This window comes from Rhinopithecus roxellana, chromosome 20, assembly GCF_007565055.1.
Source record: "Rhinopithecus roxellana isolate Shanxi Qingling chromosome 20, ASM756505v1, whole genome shotgun sequence".
Classification (NCBI taxonomy): Eukaryota; Metazoa; Chordata; class Mammalia; order Primates; family Cercopithecidae; genus Rhinopithecus; species Rhinopithecus roxellana.
Genome location: NC_044568.1, coordinates 18674565 through 18688091, shown reverse-complemented (window position 1 = coordinate 18688091; position 13527 = coordinate 18674565). Strand labels below are relative to the sequence as shown.

The window sequence follows — 13527 nt, the reverse complement described above, 5'->3', positions numbered from 1 at the left end:
AAGGACACTGTAGGGACCAGTCTTTGCTAACATGGACTCCTGGGCTCTGCGGGTGTTGGGAGGGAGCTGAGGGGCCTGAGCTCACAGCTGTGAAACCAGATTGGCCCTTGGTTGTCTGAAGGAGCAGGCGGTGTGGGGCAGCCACAGGCCTCATGGTTTTTCTTTGCTGTCAGTTGGAGTTAGTCAGTGTGGATAAAAAGAATTGCTCATCTTAGCGGACTGAAGACTATGGTTAGCAATTGTAGATCTCCTGATTGAAAAAAGTGATAATTGATGTGCCCTGATAGGAAGAAAGAAAAACAGAAAAAGTGATTAAGGTGGGAGTGAATTAAACATTCATAGAGTTGTGTAGGTCACAGTCTCCTAAAACTTGTGATTCTCTTAGGAGAGAAAAGAGAGATTCTGTAAAAAAACGTTAGCATCTTGAACTTCCGTTCCTTTCCAAAAATAAGCATCAGGTCTGCCCAGCTTCCTTCCCAGGGAGGCTGTCATTCTGTTTCGGACGGTGCTTGTGGCCCTGACTGTTTGTTGAGAGCCTGCATAAAGCAGCTGTCATACAGCAAAGCAAGGGGAGAGCCGATGACGTTGGAAGAACTGGGGTGCGATTGGGTCCGTGCGAATATCGTGTTATTACTTGACAATGGTTTGGATATTTATTCTTAGACAGGGTCTCAGTCCCTTGCCCAGGTGGAGTGCAGTGGTGCCATCCTAACTCACTGCAGCCTTGGGCTTCTGCGCTGACGTGATCCTCCCACCTCGGCCTCTTAAAGTTCTGGGATTATAGGTTTGCCCTGGAACTCTTTCTTCTTATGTAACTGTAACTTTTTACCCATTGATTGTATTAAATAATTTTCTTTCCCTATCCCTAATATGGCAGCTAGCCCATTAAAGGAGTTGGTGAGAGTAAGGAGTCTAGAGTAGTAAGAGAAATTTAAAACCTTGCATTGCTCCACCATTCGGAGAGAACTGCCATTAGTATTAAAAATATCTCCTGGTTTTTCTAACACAGAATGCGTGTAGCAGACGTCCTCAGCATCTGGGATTATCATCTTGTCCTGTTGCCATTTCTGTAGGTAGAAGCATCTCCCTGTTGTTTTACCTGGATTATGGTTTTGGTTGTGCCTATATGCCGACCCTCACCCCCACCTCCAGACGTGGATGGGTGATGGTCCATGACTTCCCTGACTCCCTGGTCCCATCATCACACACTGACTCTTCCTATCTCCATGGGCTCTGTCTGCACTCGGCCTCCACAGACCTGTTGATTTCTGAGTTGCTGTAGACATGAGCTGACAGTAAGAAGTGTCGCCTGGTGCTTGTCTGTTTGACAACATAGCTTGTTTATAGTTGTGGTGGTGGTTTTGATGTGAACATGTATTCTAAATGAAGTTTTTTTTCATACCTTAGAACCTTTCTTTACTCGGGAGGCTGAGGTGGGAGGACCCCTTGGGCCCAGGAGGTCGAGGCTGCAGTGAGCTGTGTTTGCACCACTCCATCCCAGCCTGGGCAACATAGTGAGACCCTGTCTCTTAAAAAAAAAAATCTTTGATGTTTATTCCAAATATTTTAGAGGCTCTGGATTGGTATTGTCTTCCAGAAATAATGGGATCAGTTATTGAGATTTTCTCTTAGTCAGAAAGAAAAGACCTTTAGACCAGAATTTTCTCTTCCCAACTTGCTTTTAATACCCTGCAGGACCCTAAGACAACAGAAAACTTAGTTTTGTTTTACTTTACCTGATTTGGGCCCAATTTTTTCATATATGTGAAACAGCAGTTGGATTAAAGCAGTAGTTCTCACTGGCGTGTTTTCCCCTTCTGCCGATATCATCTGGAGACATTTTTGGTTGCCAGGATTTGCTGGGTGGCCCTTCTGGCACCTAGGAGACCAATGCTGCTCAATCCTGTTGCGCGCTGAACCCAGATGCCAGTGGCACTGAGCGTGCGAATTGTTTGACTCACAGTGCTTTGAGCACCCTCAGGACTCGGGGGGTCGATGCTGGGGTTCCTTGCTGGCTTCCTGCTGCTGATACTCTTCCCCTCTCTGAGCGGTTTTACGGAAAGCTTCGTGGCACACTTGCTGCTTTTCACTGAAACCAGGCTGCTTATTCACATTTATTTTTATTGATGGATTGATTGAGGCTGGAGTGCAGTGGTGTGAGTAGCTCTGGTCACAGGAACACGCCACCATGCCCGGCTAATTTTTTGGATTTTTTGTAGAGATGGGGACTCACTGTGTTGCCTAGACTGGTCTCCAACTTCTGGGCTCAAGCAGTCCGCCTGCCTCAGCCTCCTGAAGTGCTGGGATTGCAGGCGTGAGTCCGCACACCCAGCACACGTTTATTTTTAATGGTCCTTGAGGTTAATGGTAGCTTTGAACAATCCTGTCCAGGAGAGTAAGGACGGAAAAACCTCACTCCATCTTTGCAAAACACACATGTCATGAGTGTTGCTCAGGAAACACACGATTCTCTTGGATGCTAAGTGCAGAGCTGGGGAACCTGCACCAGCAAGCCCTGTCCTGGGAGCTGCCTTCAATCCTGTCTGTGCTTCCCTCCCTGGTTCTGCACACGGAAGTGTGTGGAGTTGGAGGAGAGCCTGATGTTTGGATGTTACTGAAGTAACATGGGTGTGGATTTTTTTTTTCTTCCCCCGTTGAGACTGGTTTGTTTTATTCTTGGAGCCCCCAGAGCTCTTCAGGGAGATTATATAGTTTTATTCAGCTGCTTTTTTTTTTTTTTTTTTTTTTTTTAAAGATGAGTCTTGCTCTGTCACATAGGCTAGAGTGCAGTGGCACGATCTTGGCTCACTGCAACCTTCGCCTCCCGGATTCAAGTGATTCACCTGCCCCAGCCTCCCAAGTAGTTGGGGTTCCAGGCACACGCCACCACACCTGGCTAGTTTTTGTATTTTCAGTAGAGAGGGGTTTTGCCCTGTTGGCCAGGCTGGTCTTGAACTCATGACCTCAAGTGACCCACCCACCTTAGCCTCCCAAAGTGCTGGGATTACAGGCGTGAGCCACTGTCCACGGCCTTATTCAGCTTTCTAAAAAATGGTACTGCAGTATAATCTTTCCTCTTAAAATACTCAGTGGAAATGAAAACCACCTTATCTTGTTTTGCACCTTTTGTGTAGTTTACAACTTAATGTGCTTCTTAAACTTAAAATTAGCCTTTTAAGGTAGGGCACGGTGGCTCATGCCTGTAATCCCAACACTTTGGGAGGCCGAGGTGGGCGGATCACCTGAGGTCAGGAGTTCAAGACCAGCCGGGTGTGGTGGTGGGTGCCTATAATCCCAGCTACTCGGGAGACTGAGGCAGGAGAATCGCTTGAACCCTGGAGGGGAGGTGGAGGCTGCAGTGAGCTGAGATTGCACCACTGCACTCCAGCCTGGAGGACAAGAGCGAAACTCTGTCTCAAAAAAGAAAAAGCCTTTTAAAAAACTTACCTTATTGGTAATGTTTTGTTTATGTGGCAAGACTACCCACTTGGTTTATTTGGTTTCTTATGTATAAAAAGCTCCAGAGCCTCTAAAATCTGGTTTTATGGTGATTTCACAAGATTGTATCAGTGTCATTTGCTCTGTTTTTGTATTGGACTTTGGATTTACCTTTAAGTTGTTGCAATTGCTGCATTTTGATGTGAAAGTATTTGATGAATGACGATAAGTTTTGGCCTTGGCACAGTGACTAAGAGCTGAGCGGTGGGTTATGGGAGAGGAAGGGAGATGGAATAAACCGTGTGGACCAAATGGAGGGAGACGAGAGCTATGAAAGAACTGAGGCTGAAATTATTATTGACATGAGCTAATTTCACTCTCTTGTTTCAGAATATACTCAGCCCTGCTCTGGGACACACCTCCATTGGATTTAAAAGACAGTCCTCATCAGCACTGACTTTCAGCTATGGAATCGGTAAATATTCGCTGCATTCTGTTTATGTTATTGTCATTGGTTTGGAAAAATAAGTATCAAAATAATGCGTGAGTGTCCAGGCTGGTGTTCTTGGACTTGATAGAGTTTTGTCCAAATGTTTTGAATTTTGTTCTGGAATTCACTTAGTGTTTTCCGAGTGGTAACAGGTGAGCTTTTTTGGATTAATGAATGGGATCCTTGGTGTCACAGTGAGAAGAAATCTGCTGAAAAATTAAATAGTTTGTTAATAGCCTGTAAAAGTTTATTTCCTCTCGTCTTCCTTTACTTTTCTTCATCCTAGGATGGGCTGAAGATGACCGAGATCCCCCCGTGCTGTGTGTTGTGTGCTCTGCGCATGTCGTGGTAACTAACAGTTTGCATGAGGATTCCGTGTCCTGGGAGCTGTTCTGCTCTTGTTGGATCCTGGTGGTCTCGCCAGGTTGTCCTGTGCTTCTGGGCACAGTGTTGCTGCGGAGCCCTCTAGATGCTCTTCTGGCTTTTCCTTGGAGCTGGAGGCCAGTGTGTGTGGTAGGCAGGTACGGAGTGGGAGCCTGGCTCGCCAGCCCTGACTCCTTGCCTCCTCCTGGGTGTGACAGGCATGTTTTTTGAGAGGAGGGGCAGCAGTCTCCATAAAGACTTTGGCCTTAGCTCTGACCAAGCACGTGGTGCTGGAGGGCAGAGTCCTCCTGTCTTCGGGAGACGCGTGGTGACTGGCAGGTTATTTTCTCTGATATGTGGGTTGACAGCAGTTGAAGAGAAAACTTGGCTAATTTAAATTTTCATATTTTGGCCAGGTGTGAGTCAGGGTTTTAAAGTGAACAGTCCAAAAATACATGATCTGTTTTGTGTTGTTACTCCTAGGAAACATGAAAGAACCTTTCCTGCAGCTTGTTTCGAGAGCTTCGCAGTTCGGTGTATCCGTCCTTAATCTCCGTCACCTAGAGTCAGGCCACTTTAAGATACACCTGACTGCTTTCTTTCATATGACTGAATTCTTTCCTTGGAAATGGAGGTGAGGTTTGAAGGAAAGGGAATCATCTGAGATATCCCTGAAAATAGGTCTAGAATTGTCTTCTCTTAATCTGCGGGATGGTTCGCAGTTAGAAGGAAGCTAGCCTGGGTAGTGGGCATGTTTGTGGGTCCAGTGAGATGTTTTTGAAGATCTGGAGGTGGACTGAGCCCGGCTGTGATCGTAGGGGTGCCATGGAGGGGCCAAGTACACGGGAAAAGGGGGGCAGCGATGAGGGAGCACCCCACACCCCAGGGTCTGAGCTGTGCTTTCTCGTGAAAAGGATACTGCTGACCTTAATGGATGACAAGGAAAAGCAAAATGCTGCATTTTCTTTCTTTTCTTAAATTTTTTTTTTTTTGTGGAGACAGAGTCTCGTTATGTTGTCCAGGCCTGTGTTGAACCCCTGCCCTCAAGCAGTCCTCCTGCCTTAGCCTCCCAAAGTGCTGGGATTACAGGTATGAGACACCACACCTGGCCAAAATGCTGCTTACTAGTGTGAAAAATAAAATTATTAATAAACAATTAGTGGCCAGGCACGGTGGCTCACGCCTGTAATCCCAGCTCTTTGAGATGTGAAGGTGGGTGAATCACTTGAGGCCAAGAGTTCGAGACCAGCCTGGCCAATATGGTGAAACCCCATCTCTGTTAAAAATGTAGATACTAGCCAGACGTGGTGGCGAATGCCTGTAATCCCAGCTAGTTGGGTGGCTGAGGCAGGAGCATTGCTTGAATTGGGAGGTGGAGGTTTCATTGAGCCAAGATCACAGCACTGCACTCCAGCCTGGGCGACAGAGCAAGACTCTGTCTCGGGGGGGGGGGGGGGGGGGTGGAATTATGGATGGATTCAGAATACATGCTTCTCTGATTACAGGGGAACAAGCTGTCAGCAACTCTGCTGATAGGACCTGGAATTGGCCTAAATGTCTGGCACTGTAGTGGATTGAGAAGAATAGATGTGCTGCTACTTAGGTTTGATGACGTAGGAAATGTTGGCATTTGTGACCATGCCACAGTAATAATCTAAGGTGTTTCATGCCATTTGTCACTTTTGTGAACTATAAATACTCAGTATTGAATTTTGTCTTTGTTTGTCTGTGGTAATTAGATTGAATAAGATGAAGGCCCTTAGCATGAGGTCTGTTTTGGCCACCAGGGAGACTGCAGTGTTGCTACAGAGAGGCCCTCCTGAGCAGAGATTGGGCGCAGTGTGGCCATTGGTGCCGTGACCCACATGGGCATGGGAGGACCTCCTGAGGACCACGCTGAGGCTTGTTCTCCATTGTTCTTTTTGGTTTTGTTTTGTTTTGTTTTGTTTTTTTGAGATGGAGTCTAGGTCTGTTGCCCAGGGCCTGGAGTGTAGTGGTGCCATCTCGGCTCACTGCAACTCCACCTCCCAGATTCAAGAGATTCTCCTGCCTCAGCCTCCTGAGTAGCTGGGATTACAGGTGCTTGCCACCATGACCAGCTAATTTCTGTATTTTTAGTAGAGATAGGGTTTCACTGTTGGCCAGACTGGTCTTGAATGCCTGTTTGCCATTGTTTTATCTGGCATTAAAATGCAGGGTTTGAAAAAGAGAATAGCTGGCCAGTTGCAGTGGCTCCCGCCTGTAATCCCAGCACTTTGGGATGGGGTGGGTAGATCACTTGAGCTCAGGAGTGCGGGACCAGCCTGAGTAACATGACAAGACCCCCCCGTCTCTACAAAAAATACAAAAATTAGCCAGGCATGGTGGCATGTGCCTGTGGTCCCAGCTACTTGGAGAGGCTGAGCGGGGAGGAAGGATCACTTGAGCCCGGGAGGTTGAGGCTGCAGTGAGCTATGATCGCACCACTGCACTCCAGCCTGGACCACAGGGTGAGACCGTGTCTCAAGCAAATAAAGAAGAATTTTCCAGGTTCTCTAATATTTTTAATTGGTATTTGTGTCATTCTTGTATTTCACTTTGATGACTTGAGGTGGAATGTAAGCAGTTTAGATGAGATCTACAGTCGCTTCTTCAGTACGCGGTGCTGTGCTCTTTTCTCCCGTCGGGCATGACTTAGGGGCCCAGCTTGGATGGATTCTAGGCTGGTCCTGCCCTGAGATGGGGCCAGATGTGGCCGCAGTGACACAGGGTCCCGGACAGCCTGTGTGTGCTCGTCTGGCTGGTGCTGGCTCTGTGGCCCTGGCCCCTCCCTTCCACTCTCCAAGCCTCAGTCTCCTACCCAGGACAGTGGTCACGGTCATACCTACTGTAAAGACTTCCTTAGAGATTAAATAACACTTTACAGAAATAAAACTGCATGAAAATAGAGGCTTTAAAACAATTTGAGTTTGTAAATTGTTTCTCCAGTATAAAAGTCGTTGAAGCTGACATCTTTCTTGGCAAAACAGAATGGTTAGTCCTCTCAGGCGGTGAGGCTGCGTGGCCCCCGATGACCCCAGCATGCGGTGTCCGGTGAGTGTGGCCTTGAGCGACAGCAGGCTGCTGACCCTAACAACATGTAGATGCTCCATTTATGCTTGCTGTGAAATGGGACTTTCGAATTACGTTTCCAAAACATTGGGGGTTTGAAAGTGGTTTGTGAATGATAGCAGAGGCAGTGTTGTTCATAGGAAAGGAGGCTTGAACTTAATGTTTTACATTTTTAATTGACATCTGTGTTTAAGATAGAAAAGTAATCAAGTTCTGTCTTGCTGAAATGTTGTACTTGTTTTTTTTTTTTTCAATTTTATAACTTTATTTGATATATTTGACCATCAGCGATTAGTTCTCATCCACATGGACTGCCTGTAGATTTTTGAAAGTGGTAACAGGTACATAGGTAACCAAAGTATAGAGCTTGTTTGTTGACTCTTCATCCTCATTCCGTTTTCTGGACAGCCACACACAGATTCGGTATGGGACATTCCTTATTCCTTTGGCCCAGACAGCTTTGTTGAGCCTGGTATCCATGCGCACATCTGGAGTTCCCATCTCCTTCATGGCAAATTTCCGAATCTCTTTGAGTGCCCGAGGGGCACGCTTCTTGAAGCCCACTCCATGGGTGCGCTTGTGAATGTTGATGGTGTATTCTCGGGTCACTACCTCGTTGATGGTGGAACGGCCCTTTTTCTTCTTGCCACCCTTCTTTGCGGGAGCCATTCTGCCGGGTCCAAGTTGGAAAGCTGAAATGTTGAACTTGTAAGGCAGGTACGATCGTGCGCCTCAGTGTCCCCGAGTGCACAGTCTGAGCAGCTGTGCCTACGGCCCGTGTCCTTGAGGGTGTGCAGGCCCATGGTGGTGGCTGGGCTGGAAGTCTGCTCAGCCAGAGCCGAGCCCCCTCTGCTTGCTGCTGGTGTGCTGGGGTCCCTGTCTGGGTGGCCAGGTTGGAGGTGGGGAGGGGCAGGGCCGCTGTCTTTGTGCCGTCCTCCTGCCTCCCCCCAATCTGGCCTTGAAAGCAGAGAGAGGCTCTTCCTGGGCAGGCCTCTCTGCACCCTAGGGCATGGTGGGGGTGCAGAGTCTCCCTGGCACCCTTACCCCCTGGGGTGTTCATTGGCTGTGGGATGCCATTCCTGGTGCGCTTTCGGGGTACTTCTGCCACGGAATGCTCCAGGGGCTCTTGGGGCTGCGGACGGCCACAGGACTCGACTTGCAGACCTGTGAGAGATGTGTAGGTGCCGATGTGAGTTCATTTCCATTTTCAACTCAGTTTTTGCTGGGATTTAGAAACAGATAACACCATGCTTCCATTATTATCAAAGACATATGCGTGATAATTATGCCAAGGTAAATAACTGCATTGTTTAGTAGAATGAGTCTTTATTTTAGAGTTCTGAGGAATTATCTGTGGCTAGGCTTCTTTAAACTGCAATAACTTACAGAAGATGCAGTGTCATTTAAGTTAGACTTGTTCATGTGAAAATGGGCACTTGTGGCTGAGTGCCCCCCCACTCCCTCCCTGCCGGGCTCTGGTTGATGGGCGGAGAGTCCCAGGGCCCGGGGGAGGGTTTGGAACGTTGGAGCTTCGCCCACCCCTGTCATCACGCAGAGGGTGTTGGGAGCTCTGGCTGTCAGCACGCTGTTTTCCCGCATGTGTACTTTTAGCTGGAATGTGTCTGTGGGTGCTGGGACCTCTGCTGACCTGTGACCTCTGCTGTCCTCTGACCTCTGCTGTCCTGGGAGGCGTGGAGAGGTCCTGCTGGGGAATTGAGAATGGCTTTTCGTTTGTTGGTTACAATATTGCGGTTATTTTATTTCTTTTGTTAACTACGGTGATTCTCATGGGGCCAGTGTTTTATTTTTTAATACCATCAATTTTTACAGCTGGCTTAAGGGAGTTTTTTCCTCTATGTTTTTATATCTGAGGGTGAAAAACATTTTGCTTGTATCTAGCATAAGAGTACTCAGTAAGTTCTGTTTAAATTGAAGTGAACTTTATGGATGCAAAAACACCAGCGTACCTTTTTCCTGTGCCTTTTTCCTGTCCCGCTTGTTTCTTCCCAAATATTATTGGGTTCCTGTAGCAAATGGAGTAAGGACTCTGCGTGCTTTCACACATGTCATTGTCACTAGAAGGCCCATTTACAACTTGCTTAGATTTTGGTGGGAAGAAGATGAAAGTAGGAGGAAGGAGATAGAGGGTCCAGTGTGGCCTGAGCACCCCAGTGCCTGGCTGAGGGGGAGGCATGGGACCTGACAAGGAGACTCTGGGAGGCATCTTTTTTTTTTTTTTTTTTTTTTTTGAGACGGAGTCTGGCTCTGTTGCCCAGGCTGGAGTGCAGTGGCCGGATCTCAGCTCACTGCAAGCTCCGCCTCCCAGGTTCATGCCATTCTCCTGCCTCAGCCTCCCAAGTAGCTGGGACTACAGGCGCCTGCCTCGTCGCCCGGCTAGTTTTTTGTATTCTTTAATAGAGACGGGGTTTCACCGTATTAGCCAGGGTGGTCTCGATCTCCTGACCTTGTGATCCGCCCGTCTCGGCCTCCCAAAGTGCTGGGATTACAGGCTTGAGCCACCGCGCCCGGCCCAGGAGGCATCTTTGTTACTGGCCATTGTATTCCTCAAGTTCTGCTGAGAATTCTAGTCTCTTTTTCTCCACTCCAGAATAAGGATCTTAATTATTTATTTGTGTTGTCCATTGGGAAAAATGATTTGGGATATGCTTACTGTCAACAAGGGGATAGTGGTGGGTTCCAAGTGTAAACTGGCCGGGCACCATGAGACTGTGTCTGTAATCCCAGCACTCTGGGAGGCTGAGGTGGGAGGAGCGCCTGAGATCGGGAGTTCCAGACCAGCCTGGGCAATGTGGCAAGACCCCGTCTCTCCAAAAAATACAAAAATTAGCCAGGCATGGTGTGCATGCCTATCGTCCTAGCTACTCAGGAGGCTGAGGTGGGAGGTTTGCTTGAGCTCGGGAGGCAGAGGTTGTAGTGAGCTATGATCACACCAGTGCACTCCAGCTCTAGGTAACAGGAGGATTAGAAGAAAAAGAAAAAAGGAAGAAATATAGACCCTCTCAACAGCAAGATGTGTAGTGCCTGGCCCAGCCAGGGCAGCCTGCTCCTCTTCAGGTGCAGTTGAGATTTCCTGCCGCTTGTGTGCAGGGATTTTGAAGGCAGTGCTGGCTGCTGGCACAGGGCTGCAAGTTTGAAAAAGAAGTAGAGCAAAAAGGTCCCTGGGCCTCCGTGGTGGCACCAGCACGCACGAGAAGGGACGTGGTGGAGGGCACTGTTGTGGAGGCGTGGCCCTGGGTGTGGACAGCCAGCGTGGGACTCAAGCCCCTGTGCTGCTGCGGAAGGTCCTGCCTCCTGCCCTGGCCACCCCTCTCTCTGCAGGCAGCTTTTATGAAAGTGCCGGTGGAGGCCGGGCAGCCTGAACGTGTTGACTTTGGCAGCAGGAGCTGCCCGGTTCTGCTTACTCTGTGGCCCAGTACATAAGGCTCTGTGTAGAACACGTGCTCACTCACATGTGGTTTCTGTCTTGCCCTGGCCATGGTTGGCCACTCCCCACCCCCTTCTGTGAAGCTTCCCATGTTCTCAGAGGGCTCTTTGCCTGGGCATGGGAAAGAGGGAAATGAGAAGCGAGGGTTCTTTGTCAATCGAAGGATGCTTTTAAAGCTTTTGGTGTTTGTTGACATTTTGCTGCTAAATGGATGATTTGTTTATTAGGAAAAATAAAACTGGGATTCTCGTTCATATCTGATGGTGTCAGCACATCAGCAGGATAGCAGCTGCTTTAGGGACCTGCATGTGTCTGGAGGGCAGAACCAGAGCAGCAAGCAGAGGGCAGAGGGGGGCCTTTGTAGCCCGGGGCAGGTGTTTCCCTCCATGGCTCTGCGGGGTTCCTGATGGCTTCAGCTCTGCGGGGTGTCTTAGTCTGTTCTGAGGGCCGAAACCGTCACTCCCACCACCCACCACCGGTGTCCATGAGTCTTTTGCTGTTTATTCTCTCCATTTCCTGGGTACAGTCAGCCTTTGTTTAAAATTTATTGTTACTTGTTTTTTGTTAGTGGGAACAAAGTTTCTAAATATTGAATCCTGGTGGCTTACTAACTACAGCTTTTGGGGACGGGCTTGGCGATGATTTTATGAGGCTTTAGGTGATGCTCAAAGGGCTGTACCCACTGGGTTGGCAGCTGTGAGGTATCTGTTCCGTGTGAAATTCTGCCCTGTAGCTGCAGCAAACCATGTTTTAAATTTAGATTGAAATTAAGAAGTGAGTTGAAAGATGCCAGTTTAGATGTGATGACATTTTGTTAAAGAAATCCTATAAAATGCCAGGATATTTTGGCCTAGTAGTACTGTATTCTAAACTTCAGTGTTATAATGGAAACTTTTAGTAACACAACAACCAGTTTTCGTGTGTGTGTGTGTGTGTGTGTGTGTGTGTGTGTGTGTGTTCTGGTACAGACAGGATCTTGCTATGTTGCTCAGACTGGCCTGCAACTCCTGGCCTTAAGCAGTCCTCCCGCCGGTGCCTCCCAAAGCGGTGTGACTGCAGGTGTGAGCCGTGGCACCTAGCCTTTGCTGCTCTTTTGAGAAGCTGGCTGTCTTGCTCATCTCCCTCACCCCTGTATGTTTTTATGCTGTGGGCAGGGCCGTGACATACACAAGACGACCCACGGGAAACCCTGGCTGCAGCCCACGGAGAAAGAGTGGACTAAGGATGGGGAACACCTTCTCACCCCACCGCTGTTGACAGGTGGATCTTGAATAGAGTTGTGTTGGTGGCTGGGGGTGCTGGAGCCTGGGGGTGTTTGAGCTTTGTTGTAGCCCTCGTGATTTGTTCTAACACCAGGACTTGGACTGAGTCCTGCGGAGATGGGCGGAATTGCCGAGGGAAGCTGTCTTCAGGTGTGTGAGCTCGCCTCGTTTCCTCGGGTGATCAGCTTCACCTAAAAAATCTGTTTTCTGCTCTTGAAGGGGCTTGCTGGCCTGGGCCCCCAGCTTCCCTTGGCTGCTCTGGCCTCTGTGCAAGTAGCTGTTCTGAATTCTCTGCTGTGGCTGTGGCTCTTTTCAGTTTTGCTCCCAGAGGCAGGGTTGGGGCCACCTTTCCTGTATTCCTCCTGCTTTTAGAAACTGCACTCCACAGCGGCCTGTTCACTTGTATTTCCCAGTAACTCCTAAGGTCTGTGGGAGGCACATGCTGTGCTAGATACTTTCACTTATGTCCTCGTCTTTTCCTACAGAATCCCAGAAAATTGCATTTTCCTTATTTTTATTACAAGCGGAATCTAGGTCTCAAAAGATGTTTAGGAAGTAGGGTTTGAATTCAGGATTCCATGGCTGATAAGTGAAGTGAGTGAGTGAGTGAGTGAGTACAGGGATCCTGCTCCACCATGCTGAGGCCAGAGGCAGATGTATTGGTGCTGGACTCTAGGGAGGGTGGCGGGAGGTGCGAGGAGGGGCTACTGTAGCCGTGGGCACGGCTGGGGCGTCTTTAATGCTCATACCGAGGGTCTGACTGTGCGTGGGGCAGTGCTCACGCTCAGCCTGGGCACCGGCTGTTACGCTCCTTCCAGATGCAGTGGGCCTGCGGCGTGCCTGAGCGGGGTGGGGGAATCTGGGCCCCACTTGCCACTGCGCTCAGGGTCAAGGTGAGGCCGTTTCTAACGGCCTGTGTACCTGTCATCCTCTTCCTCCTTTGCCCAGGCAACTGGGTGCCGCTGCTGGCCTTTCTGTGCATCAAACCTGGTGGTTTTGCCAGCTTCATGCCTCTTCGTCCTGGTCACCATGTCTGTGGTAGCTCAAGGCTGCCACTTCTCCAGAGTGGAGAACTGGGCGTCAGAGGGAACAGTGCTGGTGTGAGCCCTCTTGGAGTTTGTTGGCCAAGTATCTATATGCATCCAGTGCTTGCCAAACAGTGTAGCCTTCTGGGGCCATGCGCAAGTCCTTCAAGCTGTCTTGGCCTCTCTTTCCCTGGCCAGTGGTCACACATGTGCAGTGGCTTCCTGTTTGAGTCTGGGACCAGCTTGAGGGCGGGGGCAGTACCACTGCATGGCGGCTGTAGCTGGGGAGTGACCATAGTGATTTTCCACGCTTCACTGTAGGTGTGTTTGTTCTTTTCTTAAAAATTAATCAGTTTGGCTTTTTGAAGTTAATGGAAGACTGAATTTTACTATGTGGACAAAGGAGTTAATTTT

At 48.9% G+C, this 13527-nt stretch overlaps 1 protein-coding gene and 1 pseudogene across 5 annotated transcripts in view; one reads left to right on the top strand and one right to left on the bottom strand.

Annotated features, from left to right (window-relative positions):
• Positions 1-13527, top strand: part of ANKRD11 (ankyrin repeat domain 11) — a 223393-nt gene that overhangs the window by 72252 nt on the left and 137614 nt on the right. For all 5 annotated transcript variants that reach the window (XM_030925283.1, XM_030925282.1, XM_030925279.1 and 2 more), the window contains exon 2: positions 3829-3913. The gene's annotated coding sequence lies outside the window, so the exon portion shown is untranslated. The remainder of the gene's footprint in view (positions 1-3828; positions 3914-13527) is intronic.
• On the bottom strand, positions 7673-8059 carry LOC104662908 (annotated as a pseudogene).